The sequence below is a fragment of the Kryptolebias marmoratus genome, linkage group LG7 (assembly GCF_001649575.2).
Source record: "Kryptolebias marmoratus isolate JLee-2015 linkage group LG7, ASM164957v2, whole genome shotgun sequence".
Lineage (NCBI taxonomy): Eukaryota > Metazoa > Chordata > Actinopteri > Cyprinodontiformes > Rivulidae > Kryptolebias > Kryptolebias marmoratus.
In genome coordinates this window covers 8,207,884-8,225,899 of record NC_051436.1, presented here as the reverse complement: position 1 = coordinate 8,225,899, position 18,016 = coordinate 8,207,884, and the positions used below count along the sequence as shown (strand labels likewise).

The following is an 18,016-nucleotide window of genomic DNA, read 5'->3' as shown; positions in this document are numbered from 1 at the left end:
CAAAGACAGTGTTTTAGGGTATATTTTCAAAGAAACACACACACACAAAAGCATAAAATACTAGACTAGATTTTGGAACTTGCTGCATAATCTGAGAAATTACTGTTCACAGTTTTGTTCTGTCCAAAACCGTTCATGCTTGGTGCATTAAAGCATATTCCTAAGCCAAACAAAGAGCTAGAAGTGTCTGAAAGGTTGGGTTTGGGGGGGGGTAAAGTGTGTGTGTGTTTAATTTTGCAAATAAATTGGTGTGTTTGCTCAAGCGTTTCCAGGTTTAAAGCCAGTAAGCAACTCTGGAGAGAGGTGTACCCTCAGCAGTCTTCCTTTCGACGTCTTTCCCTGTTTTACGGTTCCTGGGCTCGGGACAATTAGCAGTTGCCCAATTTTTGACACGGCGCAATTAATGCTGCCACCCCACGTTCGATTTCCAATTTCGCTGGCGCTACGGCGGCTCTCGAAAGAGCAGGAGGAATGAATGTACACGCGCCGAGCTGGGGGATCAGTGTTCGGTGCCGTTATACTGATGTCTTCTGGAGGGAGCGAGTTGTTGTCAGAAAGTGGCACTGATGTACATGGGTTCCCTCAAACCTTTGTTGTTTTTTTTTGTTTTGTTTTTTTAAATCTTTCATTACGAACAAAACCTCAGTGTTGGGATTGACCTTTGGTCACACTGTGAAATTATGGGGTATTTGAAATAGATTAAAGGTGACGTTCGTGTGCCACAAATTTGTTTTTGTGAGATCATGGTATCCAAGCCAACAATAAAGGTACTTCATCTATAAATCCATTCTTTGCTGACCACTCAATCTCAAATTAAAGTTTTTTGTTTTCTAGCACAACATTTGACAGTTCTGTACAACAGGCTGAAGTCTTTGCCAAAGTAAATGTTGATCAAAGAGTTTCTTCCTTTCAGGTAACTTTTCCAGTACCCGTTAACATAATTTTCTTAGGCAGAATTGCACAAGTTGTTTTAAGTGTTAAGTCTTTATAGACAATAAGTTATGTGATCTAGCGGAGGCATTTGTTAGGACTACACTGTCACTGTGTGTTTTCTTATTCACATCCCTCTCAGGGACCAAGTCAAGCCCTCTTACAAACAAGTGCGCCTGCACCTTACAGCCTTATTGTCTCAGCACAGGCAAGTGGCTCTGACTCACTGGTCTGTTTTCAAGAGTAGACAGAGGAAAAAAGGAGAGAGAGAGGGAAAAAAAAGGCAGAAAGAGTTTTTTGTCATTTTGTGTGCTTTTTGAGTACGCTTCAGGAATTCCAAGGCCACGGCCCACATTACAAGTGTGGAATGAGAAATCAACACTTACATTACCAAAATGGATACGTAAACATAGAGGCCACAATTATCAGGCGCCGCGGTGTTGGAACTGGAGGAGATGGAGTGCCAATAGGTCTGTTAGCAATCACCCCCCCCTTATTGCCTGCCCTCTATAATCCAGTGGGTGTATTCTAGCTTATTTTGTACCGACGATGGTCCTTAAAAGCTTCCCACTGACTGGCAGGCCAGCCCGCTTGTTGGCAGGGTGGGTGGTTGATGGATGTTGAGGAAAAGTTTGACCGGTGGATGTCATTTCAGGAGATGTATGGCACATTTTATTTAAGTTTCCTCCCCGTTAATCAGCCGATGTTTTGTCAGGGGCCTCCTGCCGACTACACTTCACAGAGGCTGGTTTGATGCGATGTGACGAGTGCTGGGAAAAAAAAGCAGCCTGATTTCGCACTACGTCGAGCTGCGCCGCAGCATAATGAAGTGATCATGACTTTACCCTTGGTTCACTTTGGCTCTGGTCCCGCTGTGTATTTCCCCCTCTATTCAATCGCTTCACTCACTTATTTACTTGGCAAGCATTTCCTCCCGTAACCTCTAGTACTGCATAACTAGCGTCAAGGGTGGGTTGTTTGAAAAAAAACAGTGCTACGGGGCATTGGTTTTACACATAGGGAGGAACGCGAGGCAGTTTTTTTTTTTATTGATATTCAAGTTGCTAGTGGGTAGGAATAATAAAAAGCCTATTTTCACGCCTAGGCAAAAATCACCTCTACTGTCCATCACTGTGTCAGGGCAGAAAGGCTGAGGCATAAATATTATCGTCGGTGGAGTGGATGGAACTCGAGGCTACAGCTGAGCGTTTTTTCTTATTTTCTTCTAACTTTTGTTTTTCGCTGTCTATTTTCTCTTTTTATCTCTTAGACTCGACCGAGTTTCTCTGAAAATTAAGTGGCATCGAAACAAATACCCCATCCTCACCAGCGTTTTGCCTTGATTTCACTGTACCTCTTCTGAAATTTACTTGCATACACCGTAACATCAAAGCACCATGTCACTTTTAACTTGGTTGAGCATACTCCGCCTGAAGGCTCTGCCTCCAGGCCTCACCTACAGGGGGGTGGGAGCACTGTTTTGACAGAAACAGGAAGAACTGCTTTGTGCCCCAGCTGTCCTTTGCTTGCAGATTGGGTTTCAGAAGATATGACGGATGCCAAATGCCTCTAGCCAGTTGTGAAGACATAAGGGAGGGGAGCAAGTGCGTTGGTATAGATTTAGATTGGGGTCATTGGCTCTGGCAGTGGGTTCTAATTTTGCCCTTGACCTCTGTTTTGGATCGTCCCATGTGTAGCAACTAACAGTCTGTCACCAATTAAAGAAAAAACTAAAGGTTCCAAGTCTAGGCTAACCAGTTGAGTTGGAAATGAAGCAAAAATAAAAGTAATAGGGTGATATTTTTGATTGTGTAGCATTCCATAATATTATTTCCCTTTTATGCCCTGGCCTTTGTCTCATTTTCTCTTATCTTAATTTTTTTTTTGGGGGGGAGGCTGAGAGCAGAATCTGGCGAGGTTCATTTGAATAACTGGCAGAATGAGGAAATAAAAGCCGGGAGAAAGAAGAAATGGGAGTTGGCGGGCGGCTCTGTGCATTCATGTCACACAGCTTTATCAAATTATTCCACAATAGCAGCCACACAAGTGATGGAATTTCAATTAAAGTATGACAGTGCCCAAATATGTTTCTGCTCGCCAGAGAGTGTGAGGACTGCGTCTTGTGGATTGGGGTGGGGCTGCAGGAACCAACGTTGAGCATAGTCTTGTGTAGTAGACATATTTTGCGGTTTGTATTTTCTACACGCTCACCTTCTTGCCACACACCAGCCAATTCCCCATCAAAAAGGAACAACTCACCAAAACACTTCAGTTCAGAGGCACTTTGCGGCTAGAGCCCAGAGCTGTGAGGAAAAAAATTAGGTGTTGTGATGAACGTCTTTGAAGTAAGAAGTCAAAAACTGAGACTTTAGTTGATGGGCCCTTTCTAAGAACAATTACAGTACCTGCTGTGCAAAATTCGAGGGTGCTATAGATAAGTGTAAGAAAGAGGTACTTGGCCCAGACTGGTGACTACCTTGTAAACTGGGAAAGAGCTACTATATATATGTATATGACCCTCAGGGATTGTAAACTGTTTAAAAGCTCAATTTGTCACACATGCAAGCTCACATATCCTTCCACACACACACATCAGTTATGTGCCAACTAGTTTGGAAAATAATATAATTAAGATTAAAGTAAAAGTTCAGTTTTCTGACATGGGGTTCTGTGGAAACGGTTATAAACTATTATCCTCTCAGCTCTTTTAGATAGATTTTTTTTAAACAACCTCATTTGGAGAAATAAAGTTGAATCCTGAACAGACTGACTGGCTAACAGTTAGTCCAAGTAGGGCCAATACCAAAGTGGATGTCTGTCACCTTAACTCCAACTCAAATCTCATAATTTTCATAGCAGTTCCTGCAAATGCTGTCTTATAAACCTTTACAACCCCGTCCATTTGATATTGCACTGTTATTTTGTCAGAAAAATTATACCGCTGCCAGAAGTGTCCCAGGTTGCACTGGAAGTGCTGCAGCTAGCTGAGATTAGCTAGCTGCATAGATTTTTATGTAAATAACAGTGTAATGTAACAGATGGTCATGGGAAGATTTATAAAACAGCCTTTGCATGAACTGCAGGGAAACCTTTGAGATTGGAGTTTTTTTAAGATGGCACTATCTTACTATGGTCTTGGCCCCCCTCAACTACAAAACAAGCCCAGCCCATCAGCCCTCCACCACCATGCTTGACAGTTGACATGCGCTAACTGTTAGCTTGTCAGTTTGATCAGAATAAATGTTAGGTCTTCAAAAAAGCTGAATTATTGTTTCAAGGGCAAATAGATTACAGTTTGTCGCCACAGGCGCTGTGTAAACCCATCTGCATAGACTAAACCTAAAACATAATGCTTTATCTTAAATCTAAACATATCCTTTTTTTGTCCATTTAAACTCCTACTAGAATAGGCAAAAATGGAAAAGAAATCCATTAAAAAGTGCAGTGACATTGCCACATAGCAATTTCACGACTGAGGAATGCATTTAATAGGGATTGGATTTTTCATAATTCTGTAGTATTTTGTTAAGTCGTGCCAGAGTTGAAGTGACACATCTTGTAATGCAGTGCCTCCAGTCCACTCAAATGTCTCCCACACACACACATAGATATCTTGCTTGCAACTCAGAAATTAAAGTATACTAAAAGACAGCAAAAACTGACAGATTAAGATCAACCTGGTGTGAATATATGCACTGTATTATTCTCTGTATGCCCTTATATTCTTTGATTCAAAATGAAATTCCTGCATTGCTACAAGGTTAAAAGTCAATGTTTAAATTCTGTGTAACCCCGGCATTCTCCCTGTACTCAATCTGCAATTATAGCTAGCTGCTTTGAAGAAGCCAGGCGGAACTAAAATGACTTTTCATGTCCGGTATAATGACTGCCATTTGGAAGAAGACATGGGGAGAGAGGGCAAGGAAGACAGCGCTTCAGTGCAGAGGAGAGGAAAAAAATGGAGGGAGGGGTAGTAGAAAGGAGAGAAGGGGGGACAATCAGGGGATGAAAATGGCTTAGGTCACCTTTGGTTGTGCCCAGACAGCCCAAACCGAACACCTTTCATTCCTCACAGATGAATCTGCCACATTTTAAACTCTTTTCTTCCCTCTAAGGGAAACTTTCACTCTCTTCTCCCTCAATCTCCATCTTTTTTAGCCATTGGTCACCATTCATTTGCCTTCAACAGAAACTTAGCAGCATGAACGCGGGTTACAAGATGAATTGCACCGAGCGAAGCACCGTATATCCTCTTTAGGGTGGGCCACTTCTGCCAAAGGCCAAAGCTGAGTGCCGTCACCTGGGCTAGCAGCTGGCTATCTTTTACACTTTCCACGCTAATGAGGCCAGACACTTGGGGCTGAAGTTATAGCGCAGACTGGATGCTGTGTTGGTAATCTATTATTTAGACTCTCACAGGGAGGTTGGTCTTGAGAATTTCATGCACGCATTTTGCAAAGCAAATGGTAGCCCAGGGGGAACACACTGCTCTGTGTGGGAAAGTAATGAGCGAGTATTAGACATTAATGTGAACTGCTGCATTTCTTGTCTTGTCTTTTTCAAACCTGCTAAAGCCCAAAAGGAAACATTTCAGTGTTTTGATATTTTTCCTTTCGCACTAGAAAAGACACGTTTCTGACAACTCTATTTAACATTTTGTCTTTTTTTCTCCCCCGTCCTTTATCATCACATTTTAGGAATGACAGCTGAAGATTGTTCTCGGGTCTTCAAACAGCCAACAAAAAAAATAAAAAAAAATGAGTGTATCCTTCCGATCCCTTTTCATGTATATTTTAAGAACTATTTCAGAGGAGTTTCTGAGAGTTGCATCACTCTGTTATAGTTAACACAGTGCAGACGGGCCTTGTTTATATTTAGGAAGGCACGCATGACTCCCCCTATCCCTCCACATTGTATTTATAATTGTAATTTCTTTACATACCTTTTATGATGCAGAGTAGCATTAATTTATGAGTATCAAAACATTGGATACAAGAACAAATTACACAAAGAAAGTAAAATCTACCAGTTTTTACAGATCCAGGGACCCATAGAGCTAATATCTATATTTGTCTCCTGACGTACGGAAATCCACCGGGCGATAAGATGGCACAGTTAAACATAGAGCGTCAGTTTTAGCCAGAGTTGTTGAGCAGACTGAGGTTACACTTAACATGAAGTTCATGCAGAACAGCTCAAGCAGTTGGAAATAGCATGGAGTCATAAATAGCATAAATAAACTTTACATAGCAGACCCCATGAAGTCACCAAGTTATTCAGGACTCCATATATAACAAAGATTTACATCACAATGAGTTAAAGTGGAGATTAGCCACTGTGTGAAATGGTTTGTGAAACCAAGAGGGTCTGCTTAAAGATCCAATGTGTTGGTTCTAGTGATACAAACTGTGATCCATTAAAAGTTTCCCACAAACTACAGTGAATGTAACAAAAACAACTGACCCACTGTAGAGTCAGCTTTTGATTTGACCATTAGGAGCCTTTTTTTGTAGTAATTTGGCAAAGCAAGATAGCAAAGATGGAAAGTGGACAACACCTAGATTCTTTGGATAAGAAATGCACAGTGGAATGTGATGAAAACACTTTACTGCATTTGCTTTTCCAACAATAGGTATCCTGAACATTAAACAGTAGAAATTTAAGTAGAGATGCATTAATCACAGATTTGTAGATAAATTCTAATTTTCGTCAATCTCCAACCTGCCATTTCTAATTTTAGTCCATTTATCTCTTAAGAACCATAATAACACACTTTCTTTGGTCTGATTTCTTGTTGAATTACAAATTTAAATTGCACATTTATGCTGAAATTTTAACTGTATCAAATCTACATATTTTTTTTCAATATGCCATCAGATTACAGAACTTTCAAACCATAAAAGCACATCATATTACAGAATATTTACTTTTTGCAAGGCCTCAGTTTAAAAATTTTATTTTAAACACCGTACAGAGAATGCAGATCGCCAACTGTAAGTTGTGTTAAAATAAACTTTCACAGTCAAGCTCCACTATTGCTAGTGTAATTTAGCAGTTTAGCTGCCATGTACTTATGAATCTGGGGGAAAAAGTGATTTCTTTGCTGTGGTGAGTTCACAGACCCCAAACAAAAGATTTTTTTGTGTCACAATATATAGCTATATTAAGCTATATTGGACAATCAAGCTTAAAATTGAGCAATTCCAGTCACTTGCCCAGTGATTTATACAACCCTAAATAAAAAAAGGCTTACAATATTAGGAAAAACTTGAATTGTGACATTATTCTGTAATATTGTGATGATATAATTTGTGATAAACCCACATTTTTCTCACTCATCACTTTCTCTTCTCTCATCTGGATCATCTAAACCAGGTGTGAACATCAAGACCAGTGAGAGTCTGTTGGATTGGCCAAATATATTATTAGCATGCAAAAGATGAATACATGAAACTTCAAATATAATGCCCTGTGCTTTATTGCAGTCCAAGCAGTCTTTTGCGATATTGATATTGTGCTCACTGATATTGAAATGGCAATGAATTTGCATTATATTGTGCAGCCCTACTGTATACATGAATGCTACTGTAAGAAATTGGAAATGTCATAAAATTATATGTTAGGCGCTACAGTCCACATTGTTAAGAACCAAGCAAAGCGGTATTATTCATTTTAATTATTTTGCCATTTTCATTTCAGACCTCCGAATGCATCCTATTACAGGTTCAACCTTTCAAAATATCACCATTTGTCAATGAAATCCAAAAGAGAGCGAGGGAGTACATAGAGTTTAATATTAAACTCGACTTTTCGTGACCTCCTTTTGGAAAGTTTTTCCACTGATTTCCTCACGCTGTTCAGGCAAAGTCCATGTCGGGTGTAGGGCACTGTAACCCTAGCTGCCAAACTTAATCCTCTACCTGCACCCACCTTGTCCTTGCATGTTTTCTCTCGTGTCGATCTTCCCTAAAGGAACATTCCAGAAAAGTTTGCGCTTCGCTGTAACTGGACACTATCACATCTTGCTTGTGTCTTAGCTTCCCTGTGGGAAAAGAGAGAGTTTGTATGAGAAAAGGAATTTCTTTTGCCTCTTAACCAATCTCTGAACGTTTAATATTACATGCTTATTAGATGACATCATGAAATGCAACAAATATACCTAATATCAGTTGCCAATGACTATTTAAATCTTTTGGCTTGAACTAAAATCGTGGCAGCTTTAGCTGAGTTTGAGATTTATACTTGTGGTAAAACTATCTAATAACTTTAAACATCATCCATATTTAATGTCTTGCCCCAGGTCTGGACTTGGAATAAAGGTGTCAGTTAAGACATATTTTATTTAAAAGTTTTTAGCCCAAGAACACAATTAGTACACATTAGCAAAATAATTTACAGCTGGATTGCCATTTAACGGCTGCCGCTGGACGTCATCCCTCAAGCTTTCAAAAATTTTTTTTTTTTTTTTTTTTGTCCCTGCTACTTTTCATTCATGTGAGAGTCGGAGATGTGCGCTCTTTAATTCTGGTCTTGTTGTGCCAAAGGTTTATACGTTAGCTATGAAAACGCATTACAATCTAATCCCTTCTTTTTGCCTACCTTCTTGTCTCTCTCTCTTGTCTTCCCACCCTCTGCCATTTTTTGGAAACCATCCACTGTGATGAGCTAAACACAAAGCTGCGCGGAGGACGTCCTGCGCTCGCCATATTGTTGTCTTGTTTCACTGCTTGGATTTGCCAGCACGCCTAACACTGCACCTGGGAATTAACCTCCACTGCCATTCATTTTTTTTTTTTTTTTTTTTTGGAACAGCAGCAACAAAGCTGCAAGGGGAAAAGGCGCCGTCAATGTTGCCAAATTACCGGCAGCTTCTCTCTTAGTCCAAATGCCTAAAAACACAGGGAACGTGATAAACAGCTCGGCCCCCCTTTCTGCTTGTGGCAACCTTTCACAGACACAAAAGAGCATGACATTTTTTAAAGACAAGTTAGTTGATGCCAAATTGAGGGTGGGGGGGAGTTAAATAAAGGAAAGTAGAGTTCATTCAGTGGGACATTACTGCATTGTCACAGATTGTGACCTTTCCCATTTGTTCTGACAAGACAGAGTTTCACTCTGTCAAAATGACCTATGTCGTTTGTAAGGGATTCTTCCTTTCCTCTCCCCCTTTTTTTTAATTCTCTTTCTATCTGCCATCTGCAGTGACCGCATGATGCCACAGCTTCTGTGTCATCCGTGACAACGCTCACGCACACACTAAAAATGAACAAGAGGGGAGGGAAGGAAAGTGAGAAGCAGAAGAGAGATGTGTAAAAAAAAAAAGCTCACTTCATCCTTAATTGAGCTTCTGAATGTCCCAGTGGACGTCATTACCCGAACATCCTAATAAATCTCACTTGTTTGCTCTTGAAAAAAACTTGTTAAAAATTGTTTTGCACTTCCTTTTAAGCCTCTACAGCAGCATGAAGTGTTTCAGCCAGGCTAGTTCAAATTACTATGTAATGCAGAACCAGGTATATTTGAAGCAGTTTGCGAAGCCACTGATTTTATTGTATTTATTTATTTGGGGGGATGACAGGTTTTATTATTAGTTTATTTGCTGAGATATTAATTTCATACAGTTACATCTAGATTTATAGATTTTGTATTTATATAATCAGAAGTACAAATGGGGCATTCGTTTCATTTATTTTTTTAATTTTCAGTTTCAAGATTTAAGTTCAAATGTTGAGAATTAAGTTGATATAAAGTAAATATACTACTTGATAATAATAGAATAATAACAATGTAAGCTATTTTAAAGGCTTCAGATGAGATTATTTTAAGATTTTCACTCAGGCTTTATGTTTGAGACTTTTATTGTGAAGGACTGAAGAACGTTCTGTGAGTTCAGCTGATGTGATTGGTCTTCAGTATTATAGTGTCAATTAATGATCCACTAGATGGATTTTGATGAATGTCCCATAACAAATTTAATGGATGTATATCTATAACCAAATAGCTTTTGAAGTCGACCCACAGCTAGGCTAATTAATCTTAGCAAATACAAAATTGGCCAAAACGTTTTTTTTAATTTGCAGATATTGATCTAAAATTTGGTGTGGTAGTAGTTAAGTAGTGAAATTTTTCTTTAAAATTTTAGCACGCAAGGCAGAGGGCAACTTGCTTTTCTTCAAAGAAAGTTACTTTTAATACTTTGTAGTTTACCCAGGATAATCATACCCATAACTCTCTACTTTAATGATAAAATGAAACAGAAGCATTACTCTTGTTTTCTCCGAGGAAGCAAGAGAAACAGCGTTCAACCTTATTTTTGAGGTTGTATTTTTACTTTATTGTAAACGATTAAATTTTAATCTCAAAAGTTGTTCCTTTTTTGAGTGATCCTAAAACTTCATTGTCCAATAGTGACCATATAGGTCCCACAGTTGCTAAAAAAAAAAAAAAAAAAAAAAAAACAGCCGTTCTAAAGCACTTTCATTTCCTGCCTTCCTCTCACCTAGGTGAAACTGGGGCATTCCTAACTGCCTGAGTATGAACAAACGACAACCGGTCCTCAGTGACCCACTCCACTCCACCGTCTGTTGGGCTCTCTTGGGTCACGGCCTTAGTGCCAGATGCCGGTGGACAAGAAAAGAATATTGATCACCAATAAACTCATTCTGAACTTCAAGCAGTTTTCTGCTCTGACCCAACACTTTGTTTCTGTCAAAACAAAAGCTTAATAGTAAGATTGCTCTCACCCATTCACTTCACTTCTTTTGGCCTTCTGAACTCATTGTTTTGCAAATGAGCAACACCTTCACGCCGTGTCAACAACTTTATAATCAGCCGCACCTGGACATTTTTAAACCTTTTAGACAATTAGGTGGGTGTACATAATGAAATGGACATTATTTTGACAGCACTGAATTTCTGCCAGCAGTTGCCTGCTTTGGGACGGTGGCCATTATTTCACAAAATGAGCAAATGATAACAATGTCATATCTGCTGCTCTTGTGTTGTGCATCTGTTATCCCTGATGTTGGCTGGCAGCTGACCAGCAGATTTCCTTTCCATTCTCTCTGCGCTTTATTTCCAGCTTGATGTGCAGCTTTTATGATCGCAGAATCCAGCACTAGATAATTAACTTCCGTCTTTTTATTTCCCCCCCTTTCATATTCCCTTTATCCAAGCTTTCTGAAACGTTTACCATTGCCAGCACACTCATTTCCTTTACAAGTAAGCTCACATTGTATTTGAGCTACAAGACATCCCGTTTTCTGCCTTCAGGCTCCTGATTGAGGAATCCTGTTTTCTGTATTGGCATGCAACAAATTCAACTTCTTCAGCATATCAATCATAAGCAGCCGAGTTGTTGCCCCGTTGCACCCACTATGGCACCTCAGCTCTTAAAGCACTGGAAAGGATGTGCCTGAAGATGGAGATAACAACTGAGGACGAGGACAAGTTGTGTTATCACCGCTCGGCTATTAATAAGATCGCCTGTGAGCTTGTGTCCCGACGTCTGCTGGTCTGCGTTATCACACTTTGGGACAATTTAAAATGAAATGGCGCTAGAAATATGGTGCAACTGTGNGGGGGGGGGGGGGTGTAGGGTAAAGACGGGAGGAAATGTGATGGGCCGTGGTGTCAGCATGGTTAATCGAAAATAATGGCCAGCAATTTATAGTCCAGCACTGTATGTACTGATGCAGGAGATTGAATTTTAATGTCTACATTCCATCACTTTATACAAACTACTGAATTTTAGGGCCTCTGCCAAACAGCGCATGAATGTATGGATGGAGGTTATCATAGAGCAATAATAAACTGGGAAAGTCTCTTTAAAACAAGGCTCTCTGCGAGTTAAAGTTCATGTATGTGTGCCAGAGCACAAACAGAACATTGTACAGCATCAGGGCGATTTGACAGTCATCTGATTTCCTCAGGCAGCCATTGTAACAGATAAACGGACATGGAAGAGGGAGGAGGTGAGCTCATGTGGGATGTAAATGAAGGCCACCTGCTTTGAGAGACCGTTGGGGAATATGGAGGCCCATCCGTATTTCCTCTCGTCTGACAAGAGTTCATCTTATCGCCTTTCCTGGTACTCCCCTGGTGTGAAACACTTAAAAACAAATCCTGGGGAAATGCATTAAATAAGAAATCCAAATTAGATAATATGTTTGTTCGATGCCTGATGCTGATGTTTAGAAATCATGGTAACTGAATAATAACTGATTTATAAAGCCAAATTTTATCATTGTTGTTGATGATGTTTTGACACATTATTAAAGCAGTTTAATATTCATATTATTTACAATCTACAAAAATTTGTAAAATAACTGAAAAGAATTGAGGAACTTTGGTGTTATAGATAATAGAAGCTAGCACTGGGCTCAGATCCAATCAATTGGAAAGTCTAAACACTGCTTTTTAAAATACTTTACATTGAAAAAAGTATCAACAAAACACAACTTAGATTACAAACTATAAAATGTACACAAGCTTAAATTGTTAAGAATTGTAGTAAAAGCAAAATTACCATAATATGCGCTGGTGTTGTGCAAAAAAAGGCACCTCTGGAAAAATAAGTTTTATCAGCATTTTGCTCGAACATGGGCAGTGATTTTCCAATATTAAAAGTTCAGTTGAAGTTGGTGAGTTTGCAGAATTATTGACATTTTGATTTATGTTTCATACCGGCACCTGGTAGTTGTTTTCTAACAGTGCTTTTCCAGCTAGTGTGCTTTGTTTTTTTTGACCCATTAACCATCCCGCCCCCTCCTGAAAAAACATTAACTTTGCACATCCTAGTGTCTGTCTCTGTCATTGTAGTTTATTTTGAAAGGATTATTAAGTGGAAACTGAACACGGGTGTGCTCAGCTTTATTGTCAGAACATGAACATGCCCCTCCGGGTTGATCTTTTGGACCAGCAAAATTGAAGTAATATAAATATCCCCAGCTAGCAGGATTAGCAGTTGTACAAGTTTCTGTTCTTGAAGCCTGTTTTATTGATGGGTTTTTCACCTGCAAGATGTAGGATGAGTCAACTTAAAGTTAGGGTTGGTCAGACGGGATGGGGCTTGAATATTTTAAGAAAAATCAAATAATTACTATAAATTTAAAGTGTTTTTGCTGAAAATGCTCATCCCTAATTGTAATGTTAGTTTGCTCAAATGTTAAATCTATTGCTGTGACTCAGTTATACCTTTGAAAAACCGTCCAATACACTCCTATATTAAACTCCTATTTTAAGTATTTCATATGGATGTAAAAAATATACACGAGCCAGCTCCGTGAGCAGTAATGATAATTTGCAACCCACTCACAACTCCTGAAAAAAAATAAGGTAAAAAACCTTTTTGTACATATTGCAAACAAATCATTATTAAAATAATTTGTGCGCTGGGTAATGGGGATGGACGAAGTCATGTCTGAAATATTAACTGAATGTCCTCAACTGCTGCTGATGGATGGGGTTGCAAAACAAACAATAAAAATAGAGGTCAGAGGAAAGCAGAGAATGTGGATGACGTTGTTTTGCGTTCCGTACAGAGTTGTTTGTTTGTTTGTTGTATTTTGTGTTAACTTTTCTCTGAAAGGAGCATCAGGAGATGGTTTAAGAGAAAATAAGCTTTTGCATTTTTGCCGTTAATGTTAACTAGTGATGGATATTTCCATGACTTACTGTGGGAACTGATGCAAAAAGAGCCAGATCGGGCTTACTTTGTGTCATGTAAAAGTGAGCAGGAAAGTGGCTTATGATGAATGCCATTCAGCAGCGCTTCAGAACAGCAGGTTTGCAATGAAATACAGAAATTACAGATCAGTTGTGACTCATGCTCCTCGGTGTTCGGTTTTTTATTAAACTCACTCATTAAGATCAGACTGTATTGTCAGTTTCCTCAGCTCCAAGCACAAATAGCAAATAACCACCTATAGGGCATAAGAGGCAGAAATCAGCTGCATACAATTTTTCCTTTTACACAGTCATTTTCTGCATTTCACTCCTGACGTCAGGGCTCTTAATGAAGACAGCGTAGCTCGCTGCCGCTGAGTTGCGCACAGCCAGTCTAAAGATTTTATTTCACTGCTTCCACAGCTTGCCTTATTTCACTATGGCTTAATGAGAGTCGTTTGGAATAATAGGCTTCCATTGAACAGAAGCATCTGCATCCACACAGCTCTAAATGAGTGAGCTAATTTACAAAGATAATCACCTCTCCCGCTGTGTTTTTATGCAGAGATGCTATAAATTTTTTTTACCCTCAAATTTAACGGAGTCAGAAATTAAATTTAGTCCTTCGGTAAACGCTGAATGTGTCACTAAAATTTGTCTATACATCATAAATGAAAATGTTTTAAAAATACCACAAGTTAAAGGGAGAGTTCAAATCAGAAGTGGGATTCTGTGAACATGTTTTAAACAGTCAATAACTTACCTGCTGTAGATGGCTCTTTGAACGACCGCAGTTTGGAGAAATGTTTTAATTCTGACCATATTAATGGGCTAGCGCCTAGTCTGAGCAAGCCCATGACTAAATCAAACACAATTAGAGTAATATTTGCATTGTTATTGTCGATTTTACATAACAATATAATTTTGAACGAGTTCTAGCACAGATTGACAGCATCAGCTATCCATAACACTTCCAGCTCTAACACAAAAGAAAAGCTAAAAAAAACTCAGAATGATGAATGCAAATGCTTTTAATAAACCTTTACAACAATAATAATTTTACTTTACATTATTTCAGTTCAATTATTATAGTATTACTGCAGGAAGTGCTACAGCTAACTCCAACCTGAGGCTATAAAAAAAGTGTAATCTTCTTGGTTGGGGAATTTTTAGATACCTCACAATTTGATCTGATTATGATTCAGAGGACTGTGATGTGATCATAACACAAATATAGATGCAATTTGATTATCTCAACATAAATGACTGTGGCTTTTTTTTAAATTAAGATTTATATATTGCCATAGTTAAGAGTATGTGATAATATATGTCAAAAGCCTGAATATTCAGAGGTTGCTGACCAACAGTTAGCGTAGATGCTAATTTAACATTGAAAACACCATAGAAAAGCTAACAAAATAGATATTGTGTGTATCACTGGAAATTTATGCACAAATCAAAGTCTTCAAAGTCATTACTAGAGACAGTCAGATTATGACAGCTTTGATTATTTACAGACACATTATATGAAGCTAAAGTGACGTTGTATTTTGTATTGTATGTATGTGTCAGCATCACTTCTTTGTTTTTTTACCTTTTAGAATTACTTCACAGAGGTTTTTCCACCGTATACCGTTGATAATCTCGAGGATTATTGCAGAAATTTTACTTCAAATGAAGTGAGAAATCCAATTCAGAAAGCTCTGTACCTGTCTGTCTGTTTAATTTTACCGAGTTAAAATTAAAAATACTCCCTTTTCGGGTGGAGGTGGGGGCTGATTTCGTTATTAGACCAGACTGTTTTCATGATACAACCTTTATAGGAGGGAGGTAGAAGAAAGGCAATAACTTTGTGCACGAAAAAATAATGAAATAAATATTATGCAACATATAGCCTTTTTCTCTTTAAGACTGCTGCCTTTCTTATTTTGCTATTTCTCATCTCATGTCTTTCCTGCTTTCAGTTTTCCTTTACACGGTTTAGCTCTTGCTAAATGAGTCCGTTTGAGAACAATTCACTGAATGAAAACTTGTACAAAGAGCTGGTTATGCACTCCTGTCAAATATTGCATAAATTACTACTTTTCCTTGTCTGTGGTGGAACTTCCCACCCAGCAATTCTGTGAGCATCCTGCTGATATATGAAGTTTTTTTTTTTTCTTTTATCCACTTTGATGGTGGTTTTTCACAGAGACGTATCCTGGCCTCCCGGTGTGGGTCAAAGCACTTGACCTTACCCTTGGCGAGCTTACAGTCTTGTCTGCCATGATTTTATTCAGCACCGTTGAGTCTAACAGCAGGGTTTGACCCGGATCGATGTGGCACTGCCAATGCTGGTCTTTCACTGAGAAACCCAGGACCTATTGAGAGAAACACTGATCAAGGGTGCCGGATGTTTTTGATTCACGCTGCTTGACTCCCAATACATTCAGTCAAATCAGTCTGCTGAAATCGGGTTTGCCTTTTTCTTCTCTCAAAATTATGACTCAATGGAAGCTGGCAGGGTGCAAGAGAGCTCTGCCATCCTGCGAAAAAAAGCGTCAAGTCTTTCTATTATACGCACTTCTTCATTAAAGGTCCCAGCCTTTTTTGGCTGTTATTTAGCACTACACAAAGCAGGACAAAGGAGGGAAAGACAAGGATATCAGGCAAATGAAAAACAATTGGGCCAGGTGCCAAGCCTAAATCAAGCGTGCGAGCTCAATAAAGCACACGCTATCGATTTCAGAGTTATTCATTATTTGTTGTGGATGTAGAGAAAGTTCCTTGGAAAATGATTTGGGTTGCGCAGTCGAGACTCTGAAATAAATGATTTGACAGATCATCGATGACCATAGAATATGATAGTAAATGGCCTGGTATTGATTTATTTCCCAATGACCCTGCCACCCCTCCCTCCTCATCAGCTGTTAAAGCAGGACCAAGCACTCTCCTGTGTATTGAATTTTCTTTTTCTTTTTTTTTTTTTCGCCCAGCCTGCTTTCAAAATGAGAAAATGAGGATTTATTTTGCCCTGCTGCTCGGGCCTGAGAGCACAGGCTCGACTGGATAAATGGAGATGGAGAAAGGATGTGCGTCACGCAGTGTTTAATATCTCTCATGACAACAAACAGCCTTGCTAGTGGTAATATACAAGCAGCTAGGCCCCTCAAAATGCAAAAAAACAAAAACAAAAAACTGGCAGCTTTGTTTACTGCATTTAAAATAAATGGCTGAGGCCCCGCTGTCACTCACAGATGGCACTTCCTCTGAGGAGAATAGAAAAAAAATCTGCAGAGCTTGTGAATTGTAGTAATGCATTGGCATGGAGGCAGCCATTTTGCACAACCTCCGGAGGCGCTGATCGTCACAGGGAGGCGTTGGCATCGTCTTGGCACCAGCCTGACTCCGGGCTTGGAGTAGTAAACGATAGCCAAACTGGAGCTTGTCAGGCCTGACAGTTATCACTTTTGACATCTGTCGTCACCATCTCTCCTCTCTTGTCTGTAGCTTGCCCCGGAACACTGACCTTGGGATCTTTTTCTCAGTTGCACCACCACCCCAAACCTCCCTCCCTCCCTCCCTGAATGTCCACATTTGGCACTGCTTCCATGTGTGTTGATTTGAGGCTTTCGTTTACCCTTTTAGACCTTGCAAACTGATACCACAGCATGGCCATATTTAGATTCTTGATCTTATGCAGAATTGGTTTGTACTAATTTATATAATAGTATAATTTATACTATTATAATGTTGTTTGCCTGTTGTTTGGTTATGTTTTTTGCCTGTGTGTTTGTAAGCAAAACATGTCATGAGACTCTGAACAGTGTGTAATGAAACTTGCAAAATAATCATTGGATTCACATCTGCAAGTGATAAACGTTTGGCGTCAACCCAGTTCAAGATGGCCCCTACAGTTAATTATTGTTAGCCAACACAAAATGGCTATAAGTCAGGTTTACATATATTGAGCTAAAACTCATTGTGGCAGTAACTGAGAGTTGTCAACAAAGCATACCCTGAAAGTGAAATCTTGTTATATCAGAGAGATCACGCATAGCATTATTTTCACATTCTTATTTTTAACCAAAACGGCTACAACTCCGTCATTACTCAATATGAGATGGTCTTAGTGTAAAAGCGGTGTGAAAGGCGGTGTGCAATATGCATTCTTTCAAGAAAGTCTTTAATTCAATAACATTTTCACTGAGTTTGTGCTATTAAAAAAAACAAAAGAAGGTTGTCGAGTTACCACACTGCCTGGCGTTGACAGTCTGCCAGAAAATGTCAGACACGCTGTGTTGTGAGGAAGTGCCGCCATAAGCGACGTACAGTGTTGTTGTTCGGGCGTCTAAGGAAAAGGTCACTATGGCAAGCACATCCAGACACATGTATGTCCATTTGGCATCTCAAATCAAATTGCTTTGCCATATTGAACCCC

At 39.3% G+C, this 18,016-nt stretch overlaps 1 protein-coding gene across 41 annotated transcripts in view; it reads left to right on the top strand.

Moving 5' to 3' along the window:
• Positions 1-18,016, top strand: part of LOC108234849 (protein tyrosine phosphatase receptor type D) — a 441,438-nt gene that overhangs the window by 291,236 nt on the left and 132,186 nt on the right. The gene's annotated exons all lie outside the window — the stretch shown is intronic.